Source organism: Delphinapterus leucas, chromosome 1, assembly GCF_059928025.1.
Source record: "Delphinapterus leucas isolate spDelLeu-1000000601 "Yukka" chromosome 1, BTC_Dleu_Yukka2, whole genome shotgun sequence".
In the NCBI taxonomy this organism is placed as follows: domain Eukaryota; kingdom Metazoa; phylum Chordata; class Mammalia; order Artiodactyla; family Monodontidae; genus Delphinapterus; species Delphinapterus leucas.
Window position 1 is genome coordinate 23,964,788 of NC_143129.1, and position 25,678 is coordinate 23,990,465.

Consider the following 25,678-nt stretch of genomic DNA (forward strand, 5'->3'; position numbering starts at 1 on the left):
GCAACAAAAAGAATAAAATGCTTACGAATATACCTACCTAAGGAGACAAGAGACCTGTATGCAGAAAACTATAAGACACTGATGAAAGAAATTAAAGATGGTACAAACAGGTGAAGAGATATACCATGTTCTTGAATTGGAAGAATCAACATTGTGAAAATGCCTCTACTACCCAAAGCAACCTACAGATTCAGTGCAATCCCTATCAAACTACCAATGACATTTTTCACAGTACTAGAAGATTAAAATTCACAATTTGTATGGAAACACAAAAGACCCCGAATAGACAAGGCAATCTTGAGAAAGAAAAACGGACCTGGAGGAATCAGGCTCTCTGATTTCAGACTATACTACAAAGCTACAGTAATCAAGGCAGTATGGTACTGACACACAAAAAAATAAATATAGATCAACAGAACAGGATAGAAAGCCCAGAGATAAATGCACGCACATATGGTCACCTTATCTTTCATAAAGGAGGTAAGAATACACAATGGAGAATAGACTGCCTCTTCAATAAGTGGTGTTGGGAAAACTGGACAGCTACATGTAAAAAAAATGAAATTAGAACACTCCCTAACACCATACACAAAAATAAACTCAAAATGGATTAAAGACCTAAATGTAAGGCCAGACACTATAAAATCCTTAGAGGAAAACATAGGCAAAACAATCTATGACATACATCACAGCAAGATCCTTTTTGACCCACCTCCTAGAGAAATGGAAATGAAAACAAAAATAAACAAATGGGACCTAGTGAAACTTTAAAGCTTTTGCACAGCAAAGGAAACCATAAAGAAGATGAAAAGACAACCTTCAGAATGGGAGAAAATATTTGCAAGTGAAACAACTGACAAAGGATTAATCTCCAAAATATACAAGCAGCTCATGCAGCTTAATATGAAAAAAAGAAACAACCCAATCCAACAATGGGCAGAAGACCTAAATAGATATTTCTCCAAAAAGATACCCAGACTGCCAACAGACACATGAAAGGATGCTCAACATCACTAATCATTAGAGAAATGCAAATCAAAACTGCAACGAGATATCACCTCACACCGGTCAGAATGGCCATCATCAAAAAATCTACAAACAATAAACGCTGGAGAGGTGTGGAGAAAAGGGGACCCTCTTGCACTGTTGGTGGGAATGTAAACTGATACAGGCGCTATGGAGAACAGTATAGAGGTTCCTTAAAAACTAAAAATAGAACTACCATACGACCCAGCAATCCCACTACTGCGCATATAACCTGAGAAAACCATAATTCAAAAAGAAACATGTACCACAATGTTCATTGCAGCACTATTTACAATAGCCAGGACAAGGAAGCAACGTAAGTGTCCATCAACAGATGAATGGATAAAGAAGATGTGGCACATATATACAATGGAATATTACTCAACCATAAATAGAAACGAAATTGAGTTATTTGTGTTGAGGTGGATGGACCTAGAGTCTGTCATACAGAGTGAAGTAAGTCAGAAAAAGAAAAACAAATACAGTATGCTAATACACATATATGGAATCTAAAAAAAAAAAAATGGTTCTGAAGAACCTCGGGGCAGGACAGCAATAAAGATGCAGACACAGAGAACGGACTTGAGGACACGGGGAGGGGGAAGGGTAAACTGGGACGAAGTGAGAGAGTGGCATGGACATATATATACTACCAAATGTAAAATAGATAGCTAGTGGGAAGCAGCCACATAGCACAGGGAGATCAGCTCAGTGCTTTGTGTCCATCTAGAGGGGTGGGATAGGGTGGGAGGGAGATGCAAGAGGGAGGGGATATGGGGATATATATATGTATAGCTGATTCACTTTTTTATACAGCAGAAACTAACACACCAGTGTAAAGCAATTGTACTCTAATAAAGATGTTAAAAAAAAAAAGAACTAGCTACGTAGACTCCTTGCTTGACACCTGTAATTAACACTGCACTTTCCTTCACCACAACCCAGTGTCAGTAGATTGGCTTTACTGCATGTGGACAAGCATACCCAAGTTTGCTTCGGTAACAACTGGGGTGCCCTGTAAGCTTAAGCACCTTAATTACTGATAGTGCCTCACATGGACAGAGCACTTACCAGTACTCAGTGGGGCTCCTTTCACCTTATTGCCTCTGAACCTCACATCTTCTTGAACAGTCTGTGATTACAATATTGTAGAGGCCATTTTACAGGTGAGAAAACTGGAGACTCAGTACTGACATGACTTTCCCTTGTCACATAGCCACTTAGTAGCAGAGTCTCAGCAAGGGCCCAGGTTCTCTGGGTCTTGGTCTGAGGGTTTCCAGTATATCACACTAACTTAAGTTGTTCTTGCACATAAAAAAACATTTTACAAATAAACCAGGTGGTTTCTCCCTTCTCCAGGTGAAGTTCACCACATCTGCCAAGCAGACCATCAGATGAGGATGAGCATCTAGACCCAAAGAAGAAAAAGAGCAAAATAGATTCCACTAATTTGATATATCCAAAGTGTTCATTTTTAGTAGCACCTCCTCTGTATACCAGCCTTCAAAAAATTTCAGGCTCTTATTCAAAGCATTAACTAAATAGAACTCCTCCAGAGAAAGACGGTGTCTATAGGAGGCAGAACATTTCCATCACCCACCCACGCGCCCTGCAAGAGGACACATAGGGCCCTTTTTAATTGGCTTCCACTCCCAGCTTCTCTTGGGAAAATCACTCAGATTTTCTTGGGAAGCCTCAGCTCCCTCATCTGTAAAATAAAGCACTGGAATAGATACTCCCAAATGTCCCTTACAGATATTACATTCTATGTTTGGTGGACAATGCCTGAGGGAAACTGTGTGTCACGGGAGAACACTGGATAAAGAGTCAGAGAGTAGATTCAGAATAAGTTTGCCTCTGCCTCTTGCTACCTTCAGGCAACTCAGTTACCCTTTCAGAGTTGAAAATACCATCTCACAGATCTTTTGGGAGGAGCAGATGTACACACCACAACTCTAGGCTATGATTAATTATCACAGCAGAGCTTCCCTGCCAGCCCCAAAGGAGATTCAAGATCTGGTTGTGTCAGGTGAACCTGTGAGCCATTGGAGCTCCAGGATCTATTGCCTAAGTTGATGTGAATGGAGGGGAAAAAAAGCCCAAGAAAATGTCTTGGAGGAAGGCAGAAGAAAAGGCTACAGGAGATGACAGCTCTGCGTGTGTGGGTGTGTCCCCACCCAGGCCTAGAGACCTAAGTCTACATTTACCTTGAGGAAGCTGCAGGTAGAAGCCAAAGGCACCATTTCCCAGAGAAACTTATGTCTTGAGATCAATCAGGCTTATTCCAGGACCAAGAGACCAAATTCATCCAGGTGGAGAATGGGGACCTTTTTAGAGGGGAACACGGTGTCACTCTTAGCATGAGGGGGGACACATAAAGAACAATATTTGGCACCTGCAGGTTCCAACCAGGGTAGTAACAGGCCTGGGAGCGGCACTCCCCCCGAGCCTGTGCAACAGTGCTCACCCATATTTTTCCCTCTAGCAGTCAGTGGGCAAGGGTACCAGCTGGGAGTAGAAGAAAAACTGCACGTGAACACATAGAAGACACTCCAGGGACTCCCACAGTCTCTGCTTTTGAGGAGGAAATATCTTACTTTAATATGACTCCATGGGTGCCCACAGCCTAGAAGATATTTGGGTTCTATTTCATAGATAGGGTGGTAGGGATGAGAAAAATACTTATCCCAAAAGTTCATCCAATGAATAAAAACTACACAGTAAGAGTTCAAACTAACTTTTCTTTACTTGATATTTACATTTACCAAGTAATATTTTAAAAATAAATTCATTTAAAAATATTCTCCCCAAATAGTGTAGTTCTTTAAATTTGACAATAAATTCACTCTCAATCCATTGTTCAGAGGATAGCGTCAATGGGCAAAGAAGTTGACCCCGTTTTCCAAGACAGAAAATGTAATTTTGTTGATGCCCCCTGTTCAGTGTTTCTTACAAAAATAATGAATTTCACACCGTTCTGTTGATAAGAGAGAAAACCACACAGGGAATACATTTTTGAATACCATCTGTGCCATTAACAAGTCATATTATATCAGCATTTCACAGTGTGGGGCAGTGTCCCAGGGTACAACATTTGGCCTGTGTCACATAGAAATGCATGAAATTTTAAGCTTAATTATCCCTCACCTATACAACCGAGGGCACTGCCCAGATGTTCTTAAAGGGTTCATCCAGGTTCAACATTGCATCTCAGCATTTCTGGTATGATGTGAACTGTGAACTCTTTCCATGGGCATAATTATCCCCAAACTCTCTTAGAACTTTTGTTTCAACTGCTAAGTGGTATATGAAAAGAAATGATTTTTTTTTATTGAAGGTTAGCTGATTTACAATGTTGTGCTAATTTCTGCTGTACAGCAAAGTGACTCAGTTATACACATATATATATTCTTTTTTTATATATATTCTTTTCCATTATGGTTTATCCCAGGAGATTAGATGTAGTTCCCTGTGCTATACAGTAGGACCTTGTTGTTTATCCATTCTAAATGTAACAGTTTTCATCTACTAACCCCAAACTCCCAGTCCATCCCTCTCCCTCCCCACCTCCCCACTGACAACCACAAGTCTGTTCTCTATGTCTGTGAGTCTGTTTCTGTTTTGTAGATAGGTTCGTTTGTGTCACATTTTAGATTCCACATATAAGTGATATCATATGGTATTTGTTTTTCTCTTTCTGACTTACTTCACTTAGTATGATAATCTCTAGGTCCATCCATGTTTCTGCAAATGGCATTATTTTGTTCTTTTTAATGGCTGAGAATATTCCATTGTATATATTTGCCACATCTTCTTTATCCATTCACCTGTCGATGGACATGTAGCTTGTTTCCACGTCTTGGCTATTGTGAATAGTGCTACTATGCACATAGGGGTGCATGTATTGAAAAGAAATTATTTTAAATAAAGACTTGCTTTTATTTTAGAGTGGAATAGTATTGATTGCATTATAAAAGTCCCACTAATATTATCATTAATAGTCATGATGTATGAAGACTCATTTTGACTTAAGTTCCATTAAATTAATTTTGTTATATAAAACAATTTACCATAAAAAAAGTAAAACCGCCTATGTCATATTTGGTTTGGAGATCATAAACTATATATATTATATAATTATATACATGTAAATATACATGTAGATGTAAAATATATATGCATATATATTTAAATGTAGACTACAATTAACTACATTTTGGCAACAAATTAGACTTTTCATACTTTTTATTTTACTTCTAAACTAATTCAGAAAGGTTTTATATTTTTACTTGTAAACCCTCTTCACATATAATATATTGCTGACATATAGTCTTTATTCCCAATAAATTGGATATAATCATTACTATAGTTTCTCTGTAAGTATTCGTTTTCTCAAAGTTCTGGAAACATCTCAATGTATTGTATAAATTTTTCCATCAGATAAATTAAACTTATAAATATAGGGAAGAGCATCTTGTGATTAATCTACAGGATTATATCCATGTTTCAGCATCAATATTCTTTATGATCCAGAATTTAACTAACAATCTATTGTAGGTACAAAATTTAAAATATATGAGTAAGAATAAAAGTCACTTTTAATTGTACCACCACCAGAGAACGAAGTGTTCAGCTGAGAAATAAATTAGCTGAATGACCGAATCTTCAGCAGCCTCCATAAAGGGTCATGTGTTTGCTAGATTCTTACTTAGAGCCCTTCACACTGATTTGTTTTGAACAGTGAAAAAAATGACTTATATTTATTAATTGAAAAACAGATGGCATTCCTGTCTTTATGTGATCCCACAAAATACTTTGCAAACCCCAAAATTGATAGACATGGGTTAGGAAATGTCATAATATTGAATCATTTTCTAAAAGGCTCTGCTGTAACTGAATTCTGTTTGTCAAGATCACCAGAGCTTGGGGAGAGAGACATCCCTTCCCCACTGTAATTCTGGGACTGGCCACAGTGTAAGACACACGTAACATTGGAACATCTAAACACGTGTGCCAGCAAGCAGGCTTTGTCTCCTATGGGAGAACATTTCTTGCAAATAAATCCCCTCTGACTCTGCTTCTTGTGGATTGTGTTTCTTTGGCCTTTCCAAGTTTCGCCACTAACATCTTCATCCTTTCACGGTTCTGAATTACCTGTGCATCTTGAACTTGGACTTGATTCTCAAGCTTTCCCTTGACCTTGTTAGCTCACTTACAGTTCAGAATCCTTTCTGAACCAGCTGCTGTCCCTGACTCAGTACTCTAAGAAAAGCAGTTATATGTTCCTTTTCCAGTATTACTTTTCATGTCTAGGAGGACAGCTCTGAAACCAGACCTCAGAGTTTCAGGAGAAGGGTGTTAAGTTCTAAAACAATAGAACAATATCCATGGTAGACAGGCAAGAGAAAAGTCATCAAACTGCTTTTCTAGACACGGCTGACATCTTTCCTTTTGAATGAAAGAAAAAAATAGAACTTACGGACTATCTTAATTAGGTCTGTTTTTTCCCCATTTCTAAGTTGTGTTCCTTTTCAAGATCAAAAAGAATCAAAGAAATCTCTTGAGGCTGTTTTCTTGTCATTGATGTATTAAAAACAGTAAAACACCTTCACTGAATTACCATAAATTCAACACAGCATAAAGGGGAACATTTTATAGTGCTTGTTTTCTTTTTTTGTAAGAAAAAATGTTACAAGTCCTCTCCATATCCCTCCTAATTGCTATTTTTTATTTCCCATACACTCTTGTTAACCTTCTTTGCCTATCACAGTGGGGTCAGAGCAACAAATGTTGCTGTTAGAATGGAAATATCATATACATAAAAAGCAAACTTCAAATTGAATGCTACCATATCTTTCACAGATGTCATCACTAGCAATAGGAGAAGGGGGTTGTCTTGTGTGAGAAGAAAAGCAAAATGGAATTGCAGCCCTACGTGAGCTCTCTAAAATGGAGCCAGGAGACCACTGAGGAAGTGTGACTTATGCACATCTCGGCCCAGGTGGAATCTGACCTATTGACCACTTACTGTCCTAATGAAGGCATCCAAAACATCTGTAAGAAACTCAAGATATTTACTGGATTCTTACCCTAAAATTACTGTAACAGCCTGTCTACTTATCAAGCCCCTCCCCTGAAACAACTCATGATTCCTTAAGGGCAAATATTTCCTGACTTGCATCAGGGTCAATCACAATTCTCACTGGGCAACTTTAACAGTTGTGTGGCTTTTTGTCTTTATAAGCCTTTTGACTCTTTCACCTTAATCTGTGTCTCCTGAAATGCAGCTCTTAAGACCACAAATAAAGGCCTTAGTTCTTTGCAGCCTTGATACTGATTATTGTTTAACGCCTGCAATTGTAAGGGTGGCTCCAGGGAGTCTACTCCTTTAAGAAGGCAGCGAGAGGCAAGAGCTGCTGATAGCAGATTGATCTCTTCCCCTTGGAAAGTGACCTCAAGCTATGATATGGCAGAAGAGAGTGGTCCAGCTCAGGAGTTTGTACATACACTGACAAGCATCTTTGGTAGGAGAACCTCAGAAAACTCAATTAAATGCCTCCCATGGAGTGGGCAGCTTCTGCCTTGGCATTGCAGGATGTCAGAAGGAACACCCCACTGCCTTAAGAAAACCAAAGAAACACATTATCCCCCGTCTGAGAGGTTAGAGTATGCAAGATCCAATAGGCCATTCTCACTGCAGTCAGGGATGCCAAGGATATGAAGGCTTTCGTTCACAGGGAAAGTTCTCTTCTCTAACACCACCATCATCTTTTGCCACTGAAGTGGCCATTACAAAGCTCATTATTTCAGAAAAAAAATATTCACAGAGAATCAGAGATGTACAGTATAAGGGGTATAAAGGATAAGAAACTGCCTACACACAATGCAGTTATTCATGAGGCTATAAGGGAAGGAGGAGTGATTGAACCCCAAAGTTGGAAAACCTAAAGTCTTTTCTATTCTTCAGGATTTGGCTTTAGAAAATCCCCTTATAAACCAGAATTACCCCCAATGAACTATAGAGAGGGAAAACTTTTCTTCTCTCCTCTTAGATTCTATAACAGAGGCTTGAAAAGTAAACTGACAAAAGACAGATAAGGAGGGGAAAGCCATACAAATTGTATTAATATTTTTAATTTTACTTGAATAGGGGCTTCACAGGAAAGAAAAAAACAGAAAAGCAAACAAACACACAAAAACAAAAAAACAAAGAAGCAGTTAGACCCAGAGGCTTTTATACCATTTTAACAAAGGACTATAAATTGTGGCTATGTAGCTAGACAAAAGAAAGGAGGTTTGGGTTTCTAAGGGCAATGACATGTGGGAAGGTGACTAGGAAACATATAGAGGAAGCTCATGATAGGGATCATTTAGTAAGCTCTGTTTATGCAGACTCAAATCAGTGCCATTTATGGCTCCAATGATAAAGGCTGTTCTCCTCTTCCTGGTAAGGGAGGGGAGAGACACATCACAAGATAAATTTATGCCCTGCTGTTAGGCAGTGAGGGGAGAATGGAGAGCTCATCCTGTATCTGCTTTTTCTCAATTGCATTCAGCTCAAAATAATCTTTAAGCCAAAGTACCATAGTTTGGGGTGGCATATTCTGATCTGCTTCAACTCTTTCTCTGACAGTGGCATAAACATTGGGGTGATGCAGCTGGCTCATGGAGGCTCACAAAGGAGTGGCTTGTTAAAGTTTCACAGATTTTGTGAGCCAGTGTTAAACAGAGCCATTATTAGAAATTAAAATTAAATGAATTATACTGAAAAAGAAATGTAAAAAAATACTCAAAATTCTCACTTCTTAATTACTTTACTGCATTTTACAAAAATTTATACTCCTATATATACATCTATTACGTTTTTATGATGAAAATACAGTTAGCCTTCCATATCTTCCAGTTCCACATCCATGAATTCAACCAAATATTCAAAAATATTTGGAAAAAATTCTAGAAATTTCCAAAAAACAAAACTTGAATTTGCCATGTGCTGGCAACTTTTTGCATAGCATTTACATTGTAATTACAAGTATTTACATAGCATTTACATTGGATTAGGTATTATAAGTAATCTAGAGATGATTCAAAGTATACAGGAGGATGTGCATAGGTTGTATGCAAATACTGTGTTATATTATTTCAGGGACTTGAATATATATGGATATTGGTATCCATGGTGGACCTGGAACCAATCTCCGTGGATACAGAAGGACGACTCTACCATATATGGTGTGTTACTGATCATCTCTTCCCAGTTCCTCTTTCAGAAGCATCATGTTGGTAACTAGAAATCAGCCAAGGTGGGAGTGTCTGCATCGTGGAAATCAGCAAAAGCTAAAAATCTGGGTTTGATTTATTGTTTTATTGATTGCCTGTGCTTAAGAAAGAGATGAAGAAAATGTTAACATTGCAGATGAAACGTTTTTTTAAAAGTGTATCATATCTGTAGCCATATATTCTAAGGCACACAAAATAGGGAGGAAATACTCTTCCAGCATTTGAAAAGTATCTAATTCAGCAAAAAAGTCACTCATGTCATTGATAAGTGACTGAAGTTTTGACATACATAGTACTGAAGCTGAAAGAGATTTCTGTTTAATGAATGTGATTTGTACAAGAATGAGAAATAGTTTAATCATAGATCATGTAACAGATGTGATGACAATAAATTTTACTGGGAAAAGGGCAGATTAGAATGAAACTCCATTTTTCATGTCGTGGTTGAATTGCACCCATAGGTTGTCTATAGACACAAGAATTCAGCAAAAATCAACAAAACATTTATGATAAGGAATACTGTATATGCTATTATTACTTATAAATTGTGTGCTACACATCTGTATACCAGTAACATTTATAACAAAGTATATATATATATTTCTGTAACTAACACACATGCACACACACACACACACACACTCACATCTTTTTTTTGCCACTAGTTAAACAGTTACTAGCACATCATTAGACATTAGATGCAAGGATGGTTATGGACACCATGGAGGTTACCCCCATTTTATTATCTTTGAATGCTCCATACAGGCCCTGAACATCCCTGTGGTCTAATGAATAAATTCATTAGATGGATCTTTTGTCTATAAATTTAAATAAAACTTGTTTAAAACTGCTCATATACTTGACCTATATGGTCTCAGGGGATAATGAGTCCCATATTTCTTATTCATGATACATAAGATTTTAGGGAAAAAACTTCGAAAAAAATATCTAATCAAACAGTTTTCAGGCTTCTTTTAACATTCATTGCCCAGCATACATAAGACACTCATAATGGTTAGTCCTGGGAAGTGAGATTGAGGACTCAGGGAAGGTGAAAGGGGATTTTCATTTTCATTCTGTGTCAGTTTGAATTGGTTTCCTGAGAAGGAGGAAAGATCAGAAGAAGATAGGTAGAAAATGGAGTTCCAGAAATGTGCTGTGTGGTAGGGCAAATAGGTTTTTATTTGTTTATTTAGATCCCAGCATATTCAAGAATTATTTAAATAGCTTATAGAAATTCATATAATGCAATAGGATAAAAGTAATAACAGTAAAACCAAGGTGAAGGCATAATCATGGCAGCACAGAAAAGGGAGTCAAAGATAAAAATGCACAACCTGAGGTCTTGCTTAACTACTATGGGTAAACAGAGAGTTCTCCTCTACACATGAAAAATTTAAGGATCAAAATACAAAGAGATATATAAACCAGTTTTCTCAGACTTGTTCACAAAGACTTAAATACCTCTTGCTCACCATTGAACATCATCAGAGAAGAAGGGAAAGACCTATTTACAGAATAACCTGAAGCATAAGAGCTCACAGAACTCTTGATGATTCAGCAAACAAATCCTTCCCTCTGGTGATGCTTCTTGCTCCTATCAGCTGACCATATTAGGATTCCAGTGCTTCAGGATTCCACATTGAAGTGGTTCTTATGGAAGCCAGAGAGCTAGATTACATGAGCCACTGTGATCTCTCTTGACCTTCTAACTAGTTCAATGAGTACTTCACAGGGCATTCCAGAATGTTCCCTTCACTCCAGACAGGACTATCTAATACTCACTCAAATAGTCTCCTTACTTAAGCAATGTTGTAAAATCTAAAAATCCAGCCCTAATCAAATTTTACCAATTAGTCAAGGCCCAACTGAAGTCCCAGGGGCTACATTTTTTATCATGTATTAGTTGATTAATGATTTATCTACTTTCCATGAACAAATCTTAATATTTTCCTAGCCACTTCCCAACCAGAATTATTTGATATTGGAGGCCTGTTGGCAATAGGCTCTCCTGGCTAAATGACTAATATGACATAACGCCCTGTGCACATAGAAAGGAAGTCTGAAAACCAAGGCAGAATGGGGAAAATTAATAAGGCAGCTTCTTAAATACTGATGAAGTATGTTGGATAAACATCACAGTCAAGGCACTGGAAAAATTACATGGAATACATTTTCATTCAGGTATATTTTCTTCAAAAAAATAAATTATAGCTGAAAAAAAAAGTACTTCATCACTTTGGGAAAAGAACTATATCAGGAAACACAGACTTACATTTCCTGGAAGATGGAGGAGAGGTAATTATGAACAAATGAAAGAATAAAACCCTCAGCAAAGAAATAGAAAGTCTCAGAGAACAAAGCAACCAAAGATATAAAAAACAACCAAATGGACATTTTAGAACTGAAAAATACAATAATCAAAATTAAAACCCAATAACAAAATAGAGGGGATAGAGGAAAGAATCAGGGAACTAGAAGATAAAACAAGAGAAAACCCAATAACAAAATAGAGGGGATAGAGGAAAGAATCAGGGAACTAGAAGATAAAACAAGAGAAATCCAATCTGAACAACAGAGAGAAAATCGGAGTTTTGAAAAATGAATAGAGCCTTAGGAAACTGTCAGGGCAGTGCTGAAAAAATACTTGAAGAAATTAATGGCTGAAATCTTCCCCAATTTGTCAAGAGTCACAAATCTACAGTTTCAGGAAGCCCAGTGAATATCAAACAGAATAAACCCAAAGAAATCCACAACAAGACACAGCATAATTAACTTCTGAACTAAAGAAAAATCTTGAGTGTAGCCAGAGAAAAACAATACCTTATCGATAGGGGAAAAGAGTTCTAATGATGAAAGATTTTTCATCAGAAACCATGGAGGCCAGAAGAAAGTGGCACAATATTGTTTAAGTGTTGAGAAAAAAGAACTGTCAACCCAGAATTCTATACCCAGTGGAAACATCCTTCAGGAATCAAGAAGAAATCATGACATTCTCAGCTGAAGGAAATTGTTGCCAGCAAACACATGCAAAAATGGCCAAAGGAAGTTCTCTAAGCAGAAAACAAACAGTAAAAGAAAGAACTTTCAAAGGAAGAAAAAACAGGTAAGCCAAAAGATAAGTAAATCCAATAGGCTTTCCTTCTCCTCCTGACCTTTCTAAAGTATGTATGATAGTTGATACAAAAATTATAACACACATTGATGTAGTTTTAAGTGTGTATAAGGGAAAGTTTTAACAAAATTGAAGTACAAAGAGGGGAGGAAATTGGGATATAAACGGAGATAAGGTCTCTATACTTCACTTGAAAGAGTAAATTAACATGACTGTTAAATTCTGATAAGTTATGTATAATATAATGTAATACCAAGAGCAACCACTAAAAAAGCTATACAAAGAGACACTCAAAAATTCTATAGACAGATTAAAATAGAATTCTAAAAAAATGTTCAATAAATCCACAGAAAGTCAGGAAAAGATAACAGAGAAACAAAAAGTAAACTGAACAAAGAGAAAACCAAAAAAATGGCAGAATTTAGCCCTAATATACTTGACCCTTGAAAAACACAGGTTGAACTGAGCAAGTTCACTTACATCTGGATTATTTTCAATAAATAAGTACTACAGTACTACAATCCACAGTTGGTTGAATCTGTGGATGTGTAAATGGGGATACAGAGGGCTGACTATAAAGTTATACACAGATTTTCAATTGTGTAGAGGGTCAGTGCCCCAACCTCCACACTGTTCAAGAGTATATCAGTATTTTGTACTGTAGTTCAATAATTACATCAAATGTAAATTATCTAAAAATACCTATTAAAAGACAAAAATCGGCAGAGTAGATTAGAGAACTTGAACCAACTATATTCCATCTACAAGAAATTCACTTCAAATATACAATACAGGTAGGTTGAAAGTAAAAGGATGAAAAAAGATATATCATTCAAACATTAGTGATAATTGTCATTAATCAAAAGAAAGCAGGAGTGACTATATTATTATCATTTAAAGTTCAGAGCAAGAAAATTACCAGAGGCAGAGAGGGACCTTAAAAATTAAACACACTAAGAAGGCATAGCAATCCTAAATGTGCCTACACCAAAAAACACAGCTACAAAATATGTGAGGTAAAAACTGATAGAACTAAAAGGAGAAATAGACAAATCAACAATTATAGTTGGATATGTCAACACCCACCTCTCAACAATTGATAGAACAACTAGACAGAAAGTCAGCAAGACTATATAAGAATTCAACAGTACCATCTGTTATGGTCTGAACTGTGTTCCCCCAAAATTCATATGTTGAAGTCCTAACCCACAGTACTTTGGTTGTGGCTGTATTTGGAGATAGAGCCTTTAAATAAATAATTACATTAAAATGAGGTCATTAGGGTGGGCTCTAATCCAATCTGGTTAGTATCCTTATAAAAAGAGGAAATTTGGACATACAGATCAAGAGACACCAGGGATGTGTGCTCATATAGAAAAGACTCTTTTGAGGACACAGTGAGAAAGCAGCCATCTTCAAGCCAAGGAGAGAGGTGTCAGGAGAAACCATACCTGCCAACACCTTAATCTTGGACTTCCAGGATCCAAAACTGAAAGAAAATAAATCTCTGTTGTTTAAACCACCTAGTCTGTAGTATTTTGTTGTGGCAGCCCTAGCAGACTAATATACCATCAATCAACAGGATTTGACATTAATAGAATACTCGATCCAACAATATCAAAATATACATTCTTTTAGAGTACACATGAAACAAAAATAGACCATATCCTGGGCCATAAAACATACTTCAACAAATTTAAAAGAATTGAAATCATACAACGTGTCCTCTAACCACAATCAACCTAGAAATCAATGACAAAAAGATAAGAAAATATCAAAACAATTAGAAACTAAACAACACACTTCCAAATAATCTATGGATCAGAGAGGAAGTCTCAAAGCAAAATTTAAAATATGTACAATTATCCAAAAGAAAATGAAAACACAGCATATCAAAATGTGTGGGACACAGCTAAAGCAGTGCTGCAGGAATTTATAGCACTAAATACACATGCTTAAAAAGGGTCTCAAATCAATAATGTTAGCTCCCATCTCAAGAAGCTAGAAAAAGAAGAGCAAAATCAATCCAAAGCAAGAAAAGAAAGGAAATGATAAAAACTGGAGCAGAAATCAATTAAGTTGAAAAGAGAAAAACAATAGAGAAAAATATTGAAACAAAGAGCTGGTTCTTTGAAAAGATCAACAAAATTGACAAACTTCTAGCAAGACTGAAAAAGAAAGAGAAGACACAAATTACCAAACTCAGGAATGAAGCAGAGTATATCACTATAAACCTTGCAAACAACTGAATAATAATAGGAGAATACTATGAACAACTCTACACACATAAATTTGACAAAATTGACCAATTCCTTAAAAAACACTATCACAATCACCTCATATGATAGGTACTATGAAGAGCTCTCAAACTAATAAGAAATTGAATTTGTAACTTGAAATCTTCCAAAAATGAAATTTCCAGGCCCAAATGTTCTCACTGGAGAATTCCACCAAACATTTAAAGAAGAATTAACACTAATTCTATACAATCACTTCCAAAATTTAAAAGAGAAGGGAACACCTCCCAAAATTTTTTATGAAGATAGTGTTATCCTAATACCAATACCAGAGAAAGGAAAGGAAAGAGGGGGGTGGAGGGAGAGGGAGGAAAAAAGGAAAGAGGGAAGAGAGGGAGGGAGGAAGGAGGGCAGGGGAGGAAGACATTTACAGACGAACTAGTTCCTCACTAAGTAATTATTTGCTATGGAAGTAAGGACTCTTCCCCTTAGAGACTCAAGTTGGCATGATAATATCAAAGACCTTCCTCTTTACATTTAAGCAGTATTAGAGAGCCAAAATGATAAAGCAGAAATAATACAGAATTCGGATTAAGAAGATACAGTGAAAGTTCATTCATTACAGCAGTGCTTCTCTAACTTTAGCATACATCAAAATCACCTGGAACAATTATTAAAACAAAAATTTCTGGACCCCACCTGAAGAGTTTCTGATTCACTATGTCTGAGGTGGAGCCTGAGAATTCACATTTCTAACAAGTTCCCAGGTGAAACTGTTACTTCTGGTGCAGGTACCACACTATGAGAATCATTGTTTTACTCTTAGCAGCTCTGTGACCATAAACACATCACTTAACTCTCTAAGTTTTAGTGACCTCATTTGTAAAATTCAGATGGCAATAATATCTACTCAAGCTATCGAAAAGAGTAGGTTATGAAAAAGCAAAATAAGAATATGTACATGAAAACATTTGGCAAATTAGAAAGTACTATATAAATTCATTCCTTCACTCAAAATATACTTTTGATAACACATTATGTGCTGGTACTATGTTAGGAGCTGAGGCCAAATCAGTTATTGAAGTCTATAATCTAATATGGAAGAAAAACATTAAATAATTATTTACCTATGAGTGTAAGTAAATGTTGTCATTAACAAAAATATTTCAGCTGAGCTTCAGCTCAAGATGGCGGAAGAGTAAGACGCAGAGATCACCTTCCTCTCCACAGATACACCAGAAATACATCTACACGTGGCACAACTCCTACAGAACACCTACTGAATGCTTGCAGAAGACCTCAGACCTCCCAAAAGACAAGATACCCCCCACGTACCTGGGTAGGGCAAAACAAAAAAGAATAAACAGATACAAAATAAAAGGGACGGTACCTGCACCACTGGGAAGGAGCTGTGAAGGAGGAAACGTTTCCACACACTAGGAAGCCCCTTCGCGGGCGGAGACTGCGGGTGGCGCAGGGGGAAAGCTTCGGAGCCGCGGAGGAGAGCACAGCAACAGGGGTGCGGAGGACAAAGCGGGGAGATTCCCGCACAGAGGATCGGTGCCGACCGGCACTCACCAGCCCGAGAGGCTTCTCTGCTCACCCGCCGGGGCCGGCGGGGCTGGGAGCTGAGGCTCGGGCTTTGGTTGGAGCACAGGGAGAGGACTGGGGTTGGCGGCTTGAACACAGCCTGAAGGGGGTTAGTGCACCACGGCTAGCCGGGAGGGAGTCCGGAGGAAAGTCTGGAGCTGCCGAAGAGGCAAGAGACTTTTTCTTCCCTCTTTGTTTCCTGGTGCGCGAGGAGACGGGATTAAGAGCGCTGCTTAAAGGAGCTCCAGAGACGGGCGCGAGCCGCGGCTAAAAGCGCGAACCCCAGAGACGGGCTTGAGACGCTAAGGCTGCTGCTGCCGCCACCAAGAGGCCTGTGTGCGAGCACAGGTCACTGTCCACACCCCTCTTCCGTGGAGCCTGTGCAGCCCGCCACTGCCAGGGTCCCGGGATCCAGTGACAACTCCCCGGGAAGAACGCACGGCACACCTCAGGCTGGTGCCACGTCATGCTGGCCTCTGCCGCCGCAGGCCCGCCCCGCACTCTGTGCCCCTCCCTCTCCCCGGCCTGAGTGATCCAGAGCCCGCGAATCAGCGGCTCCTTTAACCCTGTCCTGTCTGAGCGAAGAACAGACGCCTTCCTGCGACCTACAGGCAGAGGCGGGGCCAAATCCAAAGCTGAGCTCCTGTGAGCTGTGAGAACAAAGAAGAGAAAGGGAAATCTCTCCCAGCAGCCTCAGAAGCTGCGGATTAAAGCTCCACAATCAACTTGGTGTACCCTGCATCTGTGGAATACTTGAATACACAAACGAATCATCCCAAATTAAGGAGGTGGACTTTGAGAGGAAGATTTATGATTTTTTTCCCCTTTTCCTCTTTTTGTGTGTATGTGTATGCTTCTGTGTGAGATTTTGTCTGTATAGCTTTGCTTCCACCATTTGTCCTAGGGTTCTAGCTGTCCGTTATTTTTTTTAAATTTTTTTCTCTTAATATTTTAATAAATTTATTATATTTTATCTTACTTTATTTTATTTTACTTTATCATTTTTCTTTCTTTTTTTCCTTTCTTCCCTCCTTCCTTCCTTCCTTCCTTCCACCCTCCCTCCCTCCTTTCTTTCTTTCTTTCTACTTCTACGAATTCTTTCTTTCTACTTTTTCTCCCTTTTATTCTGAGCCGTGTGGATGAAAGGCTCTTGGTGCTGCAGCCAAGAGTCAGTGCTGTGCCTCTGAGGTGGGAGAGCCAACTTCAGGACACTGGTCCACAAGAGACCTCCCAGCTCCACATAATACCAAATGGCGAAAATCTCCCAGAGATCTCCATCTCAACACCAGCACCCAGCTTCACTCAACGACCAGCAAGCTACAGTGCTGGACATCCTATGCCAAACAACTAGCAAGACAGGAACACAACCCCACCCATTAGCAGAGAGGCTGCCTAAAATCATAATAAGTCCACAGACACCCCAAAACACACCACCTGACGTGGACCTGCCCACCAGAGAGACAAGATCCAGCCTCATCCAGCAGAACACAGGCACTAATACCCTCCACCAGGAAGCCTACACAACCCACTGAACCAACCTTAGCCACTGGGGACAGACATCAAAAACAACGGGAACTACGAACCTACAGCCTGCAAAATGGAGACCCCAAACACAGTAAGATAAGCAAAATGAGAAGACAGAAAAACACACAGCAGTTGAAGTAGCAAGATAAAAACCAACCAGACCTAACAAATGAAGAGGAAATAGGCAGTCTACCTGAAAAAGATTTCAGAATAATGATAGTAAAGATGATCCAAAATCATGGAAATAGAATAGACAAAATGCAAGAAACATTTAACAAGGACCTAGAAGAACTAAAGATGAAACAAACAACGATGAACAACACAATACATGAAATTTAAAATACTCTAGATGGGATCAATAGCAGAATAACTGAGGCAGAAGAACGGATAAGTGACCTGGAAGATAAAATAGTGGAAATAACTACTGCAGAGCAGAATAAAGAAAAAAGAATGAAAAGAACTGAGGACAGTCTCAGAGACCTCTGGGACAACAGTAAACGCACCAACATTCAAATGATAGGGGTTCCAGAAGAAGAAGAGAAAAAGAAAGGGACTGAGACAATATTTGAAGAGATTATAGTTGAAAACTTCCCTAATATGGAAAAGGAAATAATCAAGTCCAGGAAGCATAGAGAGTCCCATACAGGATAAATCCAAGGAGAAATACGCCAAGACACTTATTAATCAAACTGTCAAAAATTAAATACAAAGAAAGCATATTAAAAGCAGCAAGGGAAAAACAACAAATAACACACAAGGGAATCCCCATAAGGTTAACAGCTGATCTCTCAGCAGAAATTCTGCAAGCCAGAAGGGAGTGGCAGGACATACTGAAAGTGATGAAGGAGAAAAACCTGCAACCAAGATTACTCTACCCAGCAAGGATCTCATTCAGATTTGATGGAGAAATTAAGACCTTTACAGACAAGCAAAAGCTGAGAGAGTTCAGCACCACCAAACCAGCTTTACAACAAATGCTAAAGGAACTTCTCTAAGCAAGAAACACAAGAGAAGGAAAAGACCTACAATAACGAACCCAAAACAATTTAGAAAATGGGAATAAGAACATACATATCGATAATTACCTTAAATGTAAATGGAATAAATGCTCCCACCAAAAGACACAGATTGGCTGAATGGATAGAAAAACAACACCCATATATATGCTGTCTACAAGAGACCCACGTCAGACCTAAAGACACATACAGACTGAAAGTAAGGGAATGGAAAAAGACATTCCATGCAAATGGAAACCCAAAGTAAGCTGGAGTAGCAATTCTCATATCAGACAAAATTGACTTTAAAATAAAGACTATTACAAGAGACAAATAAGGACACTACATAATGATCAAGGGATCAATCCAAGAAAAAGATGTAACAATTGTAAATATTTATGCACTCAACATAGGAGCACCTCAATACATAAGGCAAATACTAACAGCCATCAAAGGGGAAATCGATAGTAACACATTAATAGTAGGGTACTTTAACACCCCACTTTCACCAATGGACAGATCATCCAAAATGAAAATAAATAAGGAAACACAAGCTATAAATTATACATTAAACAAGATGGACTTAATTGATATTTATAGGACACTCCATCCAAAAACAACAGAATACACATTTTTCTAAAGTGCTCATGGAACATTCTCCAGGATAGATCATATCTTGGGTCACAAATCAAGTCTTGGTAAATTTAAGAAAATTGAAATTGTATCAAGTATCTCTTCCGACCACAATGCTATGAGACTAGATATCAATTACAGGAAAAGATCTGTAAAAAATACAAACACATGGAGGCTAAACAATACACTACTTAATAACGAAGTGATCACTGAAGAAATCAAAGAGGAAATTAAAAAATACCTAGAAACAAATGACAATAGAGACACAACGACCCAAAACCTATGGGATGCAGCAAAAGCAGTTCTAATAGGGAAGTTTATAACAATACAAGCCCACCTTAAGAAACAGGAAACATCTCGAATAAACAACCTAACCTTGCACCTAAAGCAATTAGAGAAAGAAGAACAAAAAAAACCCCAAAGTTAGCAGAAGGAAAGAAATCATAAAAATCAGATCGGAAATAAATGAAAAAGAAATGAAGGAAACGATAGCAAAGATCAATAAAACTAAAAGTTGGTTCTTTGAGAAGATAAACTAATAGATAAACCATTAGCCAGACTCATCAAGATAAAAAGGGAGAAGACTCAAATCAATAGAATTAGAAATAAAAAAGAAGTTACAACTGACACTGCAGAAATACAAAAGATCATGAGAGATTACTACAAGCAACTATATGCCAATAAAATGGACAACCTGGAAGGAATGGACAAATTCTTAGAAATGCACAACTTGCCAAGACTGAATCAGGAAGAAATAGAAAATATGAACAGACCAATCACAAGCACTGAAATTGAAACTGTGATTAAAAATCTTCCAACAAACAAAAGCCCAGGACCAGGTGGCTTCACAGGCGAATGCTATCAAACATTTAGTGAAGAGCTAACACCTATCCTTCTCAAACTCTTCCAAAATATAGCAGAGGGAGGAACACTCCCAAATTCATTCCACGAGGCCACCATCACCTTGATACCAAAACCAGACAAGGATGTCACAAAGAAAGAAAACTACAGGCCAATATCACTGATGAACATAGATGCAAAAATCCTCAACAAAATACTAGCAAACAGAATCCAACAGCACATTAAAAGGATCATACACCATGATCAAGTGGGGTTTATTCCAGGAATGCAAGGATTCTTCAATATACGCAAGTCAATCAATGTAATAAACCATATTAACAAATTGAAGGAGAAAAACCATATGATCATCTCAACAGATGCAGAGAAAGCTTTCAACAAAATTTAACACCATTTATGATAAAAACCCTGCAGAAAGTAGGCATAGAGGGAACTTTCCTCAACATAATAAAGGCCATATATGACAAACCCACAGCCAACATCATCCTCAATGGTGAAAAACTGAAAGCACTTCCACTAAGATCAGGAACAAGACAAGGTTGCCCACTCTCACTGCCCTTATTCAACATAGTTTTGGAAGCTTTAGCCACAGCAATCAGAGAAGAAAAGGAAATAAAAAGAATCCAAATCGGAAAAGAAGAAGTAAAGCTGTCACTGTTTGCAGATGACATGATACTATACATAGAGAATCCTAAAGATGCCACCAGAAAACTACTAGAGCTAATCAATGAATTTGGTAAAGTTGCAGGATACAAAATTAATGCACAGAAATCTCTGGAATTCCTATACACTAATGATGAGAAATCTGAAAGTGAAATCAAGAAAACACTCCCATTTACAACTGCAACAAAAAGAATAAAATATCTAGGAATAAACCTACCTAAGGAGACAAAAGACCTGTATGCAGAAAATTATAAGACACTGATGAAAGAAATTAAAGATGATACAAATAGATGGAGAGATATACCATGTTCTTGGATTGGAAGAATCAACATTGTGAAAATGACTCTACTACCCAAAGCAATCTACAGATTCAATGCAATGCCTATCAAACTACCACTGGCATTTTTCACAGAACTAGAACAAAAAATTTCACAATTTGTATAGAAACACAAAAGACCCCGAATAGCCAAAGCAATCTTGAGAACAAAAACCGGAGCTGGAGGAACCAGGCTCCCTGACTTCAGACTATACTACAAAGCTACAGTTATCAAGACAGTATGGTACTGGCACAAAAACAGAAAGATAGATCAATGGAACAGGATAGAAAGCCCAGAGATAAACCCATGCACATATGGTCACCTTATATTTGATAAAGGAGGCAGGAATGTACAGTGGAGAAAGGACAGCCTCTTCAATAAGTGGTGCTGGGAAAACTGGACAGGTACATATAGAAGTATGAGATTAGATCACTCCCTAACACCATACACAAAAATAAGCTCAAAATGGATTAAAGACCTAAATATAAGGCCAGAAGCTATCAAACTCTTAGAGGAAAACACAGGCAGAACACTCTATGACATAAATCACAGCAAGATCCTTTTTGACCCACCTCCTAGAGAAATGGAAATAAAAAGAAAAATAAACAAATGGCACCTAATGAAACTTCAAAGCTTTTGCACTGCAAAGGAAACCATAAACGAGACCAAAAGACAACCCTCAGAATGGGAGAAAATATTTGCAAAATGAAGCAACTGACAAAGGATTAATTTCCAAAATTTACAAACAGCTCATGCATCTCAATAACAAAAAAGCAAACAACCCAATCCAAAAATGGGCAGAAGACCTAAATAGACATTTCTCCAAAGAAGATATACAGACTGCCAACAAACACGTGAAAGAATGCTCAACATCATTAATCATTAGAGAAATGCAAATCAAAACTACAATGAGATATCATCTCACACCAGTCAGAATGGCCATCATCAAAAAATCGAGAAACAATAAATGCTGGAGAGGGTGTGGAGAAAAGGGAACACTCTTGCACTGCTGGTGGGAATGTGAATTGGTACAGCCACTATGGAGAATAGTATGGAGGTTCCTTAAAATACTACAAATAGAACTACCATATGACCCTGCAATCCCACTCCTGGGCATATACCCTGAGAAAACCATAATTCAAAAAGAATCATGTACCAAAATGTTCATTGCAGCTCTATTTACAATAGCCCGGAGATGGAAACAACCTAAGTGCCCATCATCGGGTGAATGGATAAAGAAGATGTGGCACATATATACAATGGAATATTACTCAGTCATAAAAAGAAATGAAATTGAGCTATTTGTGTGAGGTGGACAGACCTATCCAGAGTCTGGATAGACTCTGTCATACAGAGCGAAGTAAGTCAGAAAGAGAAAGACAAATACCGTATGCTAACACATATATACGGAATTTAAGAAAAAATAAATGTCACGAAGAACCTAGGGGTAAGACAGGAATAAAGACACAGACCTACTAGAGAACGGACTTGAGGATATGGGGAGGGGGAAGGGTGAGCTGTGACAGAGCGAGAGTGAGGCATGGACATATATACACTACCAAACATAAGGTAGATAGCTAGTGGGAAGCAGCCGCATAGCACAGGGAGATCAGCTCGGTGTTTTGTGACCGCCTGGAGGGGTGGGATAGGGAGGGTGGGAGGGAGGGAGATGCAAGAAAGAAGAGATATGGGAACATATGTATATGTATAACTGATTCACTTAGTTATAAAGCAGAAACTAACACACCATTGTAAAGCCAATATACCCCAATAAAGATGTTAAAAAAAAAAAGCTAAATGCATAGCTTTAAATGCCTTCATAATTTAAAAACAGACTTAAAACGGAAAGAACTAAGTTCACATATTAACAACTTAAAAATAGACCATTAAAATCAATTAAAAACACATAAGAAAAGTGAGTTAATAAATCTAAAATATGCTATTAGTGAGGCAGAAAATAAAATTGGTAGATATGATAAATAATTTTAACACTTTTGGAAAATAAGATAAAATAGGAAATACCATCATATATTTGATTACAGCACAAGTAGAGAAGATTAGGAATGAGAAAAGGGAAAGAAATCAGGATATATATAGTACAGCACAGGGAATATAGCCAAAATTTTATAGTAACTTTAAATGGAGTACAGTCTATAAAAATATTGAATCACTATGTTGTACACCTGAAACTAATGTAATATTGTAAATCAACTATACTTCCATTATCAGAAAGAAAGAAAAAAAGAGAGGAAGAAAGGGTATAAAATCACAGCTTCAGGAAAGATCAAAAGAATTATAAGACAATATTTAATACAAGTCTGTGCCAATAAATGTTCAAACTCATAAGAAAGAAATGATCTGTTTGTAATATAAAAATATATTTTAAAAGCTGTGGAAAACTTGAATAGACTAATAACCTAGAAGGAAATGGTAAAGGTGATTTAAATCTACTATGGACAAGGGCAGAGGGTGGGTGAGTCAACAGCTAAGCTTTATCTGATCTTTAAAGAGCAGGTAATTTTTTTTTTGCAGTACGCGGGCCTCTCACTGCTGTGGCCTCTCCCGTTGCGGAGCACAGGCTCTGGACGCGCAGGCTCAGCGGCCATGGCTCACAGGCCATGGCACGTGGGACCCTCCCGGACCGGGGCACGAACCCGCATCCCCTGCATCGGCAGGCGGACTCTCAACCACTGCACCACCAGGGAAGCCCCCAAAGAGCAGGTAATTTTGATGTTATTTAAACTGCTCTGGTCATAGAAATTATGTTTCCCAATTCACTTTATGATATCAGTATATCTCTAAGGCCAAAACATAACAAGCAAATAAATATAATCTCACTTCTAAACATAAAAGCAAAATATCTAAATAAAATAGAAATATAGCAATCATCAAATTAATAATACACTATGACTAATGAAGGCTTATTCCAGAAATGCAAGGATGGTTCAATATTGACAATAACTATAACCCCTCTGTAAATTCCTTACCCTAATCCCCACTCTCTGACCACCACCTCTGATCTTTCTAGCTCATTCTCTTTTGTACTCACCTCCTACAATTATTCCCCTGAACAGGATCTCTAATCCATTGGTCATACAATTTTTTTTTCACTGGCCCTCACCATTCTCCCAGCTCTACTCCAAGATTAATCGTTTTAATCATGTCCTTGCATACACCTTCAACAATCTTGCCCTCTCTGATTTTGTACTTTCTTAGAATACTACAACCCTGGCTAAATCCAACACCTCAACTCTCATGTTCTCATCCAAGTATCTGAACATGACTAAGGAAAAACATATAGCTACTCTGACTGGTCACTAGTATGTTTGTCACTGTAGCTCACTCAAATGGCCCCTTAATGCTGCTTGGTAGTCATATTAGATTTCCCTGGTGCTCTCACTTCCCCACTTTTTATCTCCTCTCCTTTAGCCTCCAATACTTCTTCACACAGCCTTATGCTGAGCTGATGATCTTATTTCCCACTTCTATGAGAAAGTTGAACAATCAGAAGATAATTTCAACAGACCCACACTACCATATCTACCAGTATCTGTAGACATCTGTACCTACACACTCTGCTTTCCTGCCTTTTTTTTTTTATAAACTTATTTATTTTATTTTATATTTGGCTGCGTTGGGTCTTCGTTGCTGCATGTGGGCTTTCTCTAGTTGCAGCAAGCGGGGGCTACTCTTTGTTGCAGTACATGGGCTTTTCATTGCAGTGGCTTCTCCTATGGCACAGCATGGGCTCTAGGCACACGGGCTTCAGTAGTTGTGGCATCCGGGCTCAGTAGTTGTGGCACATGGGCTTAGTTGCTCCGCGGCGTGTGGGATCTTCCTAGACCAGGGATCGAACCCGTGTCCCCTGCATTGGCAGGCGGATTTTTAACCATTGCACCATCAAGGAAGTCTCCCCTGCCTTTTATTAATGATGTGTTCCCATCTAAAACCAATCACTCTACTTGTACACTAGATCCCTCAAAAATGTGCACCCTGTCTCTAATTCCTCTTCTTCTATACTCAATGTTCCTCTTTCCAACATTTAGAAAAATGTCAAGTCTACCAAAAAATTACAAGAATAGTAGAATGAATATCCACATATACTCTAGAGAAGAACAATTCCAAAAAGCCATCAAATGTGTGAAAAGAGGTACAAACTCATTAGTAAGGACATGAAAATAGCACCTGAGATCTATCAGGCTGAAAAAAACTAAAATAACAATACCTATTACTGGTAAGGATGAGGAAAAAATGGGAAATGGTAGAAATGGGAAATCTTATAGCCTTAATCTATGCAGGGACAAGCTGGATACTATAAAATATTTCTTTAGTAAAATTGTTGAATTAACATTTTGAAAAGGCTGCATCAAAACAGTAGCCCCAAATGGAAGAATATACCTTCCAAATAGGTTCATTTACTCAGAAACATACCTAAGAGCC